At 43.3% G+C, this 3,468-nt stretch overlaps 1 long non-coding RNA gene across 1 annotated transcript; it reads right to left on the bottom strand.

Moving 5' to 3' along the window:
• Nucleotides 1-340: 340 nt before the first annotated feature.
• Nucleotides 341-1,678, bottom strand: LOC130530271 (uncharacterized). Its single transcript, XR_008951783.1, has 2 exons — nucleotides 1,259-1,678; nucleotides 341-1,158 (listed from the first exon to the last, which is right to left on the bottom strand). It is a non-coding gene; the product is annotated as an uncharacterized LOC130530271 (long non-coding RNA).
• Between the last annotated feature and the right edge of the window lie 1,790 nt (nucleotides 1,679-3,468).

Here is a 3,468-nt window from a genome sequence, read left to right as displayed (position 1 = left end):
GCCTCTCCTCTCATTCTCCTTCTCCTCTCTCTACCCAGCCGGCCATCAGCAGGAGGGTCCCACTACATGAGCCTGGTCCTGCTCAAGGTTTATTCCTGTTAAAGGGGAGTTTTTCCTTGCCACTGTTGCTTGCCTGGGGTTAAGCCCTGGGATTCTGGAAAGCGCCTTGAAACAATTTTGATTGTAATAGACGCTATATAAATAAAGATTGATTTGATTGAGAAGACAGGAAGTGACGCAATACGTTACCAGGAAGCAGAGCAGTTGAAGCCTGTGTTACGTTCAACCCTTTTGAGGGGATTAACGTAGAGACTAACAAACCACCAGGGAAAGATTTAAACAGACTGTCAAAATTGTGCTTTATTTCTCAACAGAACACACGTGCATATATCAGGAGTGAAGGGAGAGGTGGAACAAACGGGTCTGTGCCAAAACAAAAGTCATAAAACAGGGCATCTTAAAACAAAAAACACAACGGTGGCAACAGCCCATAACCTAGTGTAAATAACAATCAGACAATCTACGTGCTGCAATGTATGGGGTACCCCGTCCTTACCTAGCCCCACCTGCCCTCCACCAACTTTTCCTGTCCAACACAGAGCGAGAGAGAGAGAGAGCCCCCCCCCATGAAATGGGGGAGAGCCTTTAAAGCGGGAATCCGCTGGTGATTGGTCAGATAGACACAGGGGAGCCAATCCTAAGATACCCCGGGAGTCCACAGGTGGTGTCAATCTTCCTCGTCACCAGCACTGCCTGCCTTTCGGTGTTCCACCAGTTCTCAGCCTCTAGATGGCGCTACCCTGTGAGGTCACCGGAAAACAAAGAACACAAAAAGAAACACCAACAACTCCCCTGACACGTAACACCTGTTATTAGAAATGTCTACTTCCCGTATAAAAAAACCCCAAACAATCATACAGTGTTATTTTCACTCATATTTGATCACCAATCACTGATTTCTGTGATACAATGCTAAAGTGAGATTAAAATATTAGATGAGAAAAAAATGGATCTGCAAATACTTTCCCCAGCAATAAATAAGATTAATAGAATAAAACTTACCATCCATGTCTGAAGCTTCTTGGGAAGAGTCATCATTGAAGATCTCAGCAGAGCTGTGACCTTATCCTACATCCCCCGATGGTTCAGATGAAGCAACTGAAAAAAACCAAAAATTGTACTTATGTTTCCATATTTTTACAATGTCAATATACAGTTAAGTAAAAGTATGATTTTATATATTTACATGTATACTAACTTTCTAGGCTGAGATCAAACTCATCAAGAGATTTTCCTTTGTAAACGTCTGTCCCCAGTTCTATTGCCATCAGCACCTTGCTCATTTTTGTGAAATGGGGCGTGTTTTCAATAAGACGATAATATTCACGATGAATGCGGATGTCGTGTCCCATGAATTTGGCAAGCTGATCCAGTTCATTTTCTTTGAGATTCATGATTTGACTCAGCGACGCTACATGTTTCCTGAGCCGAGTCGATGTTAGTGTTTCTGGCCTGCTTGCCCCACTCATCCCAGCATATTTTCCTCAGGCAATCTGAACCACGGAGATGAGATTCTGAGTTTTGTCTGGCAAAGATATATTTATTTGTGTCTGAAATCCCATTTTTTTCCCCACTTTAAGTAAAAAGTCCAGGGATTCAGTCATTTCCCTTGTAAAGAGAACAGGGACTTTTCTTCCTCTTTTTCCTCTTATCACGAGTCGAGTAAATGCTCGTCTCAAATTCCGTTCGAGTTTCGAGAGACACAGCATCACATCCTTATTCCATTCCTGCATTGATCTTTTCTTGTAAGTCACCACTAGCATCTTTGCTACCTCACCCTGCCTCCTTCTGTTAAAAAGAATAATCTGTGAGGAGACATTCACTAAGGGTTCTGTAGGCATTTGGGTTAGGCCCATTCAAAAGTTGCTCTTTTTGCTCTTTTTCTCTTCATTAGACTTCCGAATTTTGTGAAGTTTCATTATGTCTTCTGTCAAGGAGATCATTTATTTTTTGTTCCATCTGCCTTCTTCCAAATTTGTTCGGGCACGGCAAGACACATAGAGGCCCCACTCAGCATCAAGTAAGCCCAGAAAGCTCCTGACTCTGCCAGCAGCTGCTTCATCTTCAGCTTTTACAAACTGTCCTATCAGAATTTCACTCACTGACTTCAGTGAGTATCCCAATTTAATAGCCAGAGATGGTGTGATGTACCTATACTTTGATCTGGTAAATCCAGAGGCTTTTTTGGCTGCTGCCACTGCCAAAGAAAACTTTGGTGGGAGCAAAACATCTTGAATGGTCTTGATTTTGGGATCAAGGGACTTGACAGCAAGCACAAATCTTACCAACTCCCTCATTCTTTGACTGACATAACCATCTTTGAAAGGGTCACTTCCAAGTTTTTCCAGCAGCCTTTCAAATTCACAAATGAGGATCATTTCTGACTTCATAGGAGACATCATCCACATTCATTCTGTTGATTACTGTAGTACACCTCTGCGATGACTGGCCTTTGCTGAGGAGAAGAGCTGAAGCAGAAGCTTGAATTCTCCTTTTCTTGGGTTGATTTTTTTTTTTCCCCCCCACATCATTTCTAATCCTACATGATTTCACATGTTTCCAAAGAACATCTTTTAGGAAAAAGATAATGTTACATGGCAGATAATCATCTGCCTTTGGGTTTAGGTCCTTTCAAGGTTGCCAGAAACAATCTCACCCTTTTTTTCTTTGAGTGCCACAATGTTGTGAAAATAATTTCCCTTATTGCGGAGCTTCTCAAATAGGTTTTTGCGTTTTAATTGAACATGGTGGCTGACACATTGCAAAGGCTACTTCCTCTACCTTCTTGTCTTTAATTTGCAGGTGTCTGGCTAGTTTGCTTTGTGTTTTTTTGCAAGAAAGACAATAATGTATTTTGTCCCATCTTCCTTTTGGTCCTTTAGTGCAGCTTTTGACTGTTACCTTTGACTCACTTTCCTTGCGTCCTTCAGTGGCATCAACATCTTCGAGTGCATCACTTCCTAATGAAAAATGATGTCGGACTCCGTAGCATTCTCTGGTCCCCTCCCCAATCTGGCCAGTGATGGAAATGTTTAGTCGCATGTTGTCGCTGGCTGTCACGGTGGTGCCCTGAAAGCCAGGTGTCCATTGTAGACAATTGGAACAGTTTTTGGGGAAAACCTGGTTTGATTAGGAGAGACGGTGTCCATCTCTGTTATGGATGGGGTTTGTACAGAACCCGAATGCAGGCCAGGACACGGTGGCAGAATGGTCAACAGGTTTTATTTCCGGGGGAAGCAACATAAGGAACATGAGGGCAGCCCTCCAGGACTGCCAAGCACCCGGGAACAGAAACAGCCCTCCAGGAAACTGGAAACCGGGAACAGGAGCGGCCCTCCAGGAACACAGAACACCAACACACGACAAGGAAAGCCAAAACTCACCAACACGCGAAGAGGGAACCCAAAC

The sequence above is a fragment of the Takifugu flavidus genome, chromosome 8, assembly GCF_003711565.1.
Source record: "Takifugu flavidus isolate HTHZ2018 chromosome 8, ASM371156v2, whole genome shotgun sequence".
NCBI classification, from domain to species: domain Eukaryota; kingdom Metazoa; phylum Chordata; class Actinopteri; order Tetraodontiformes; family Tetraodontidae; genus Takifugu; species Takifugu flavidus.
The sequence above is the reverse complement of the archived record's forward strand: the minus strand, read 5'-3'. Positions and strand labels throughout refer to the sequence as shown.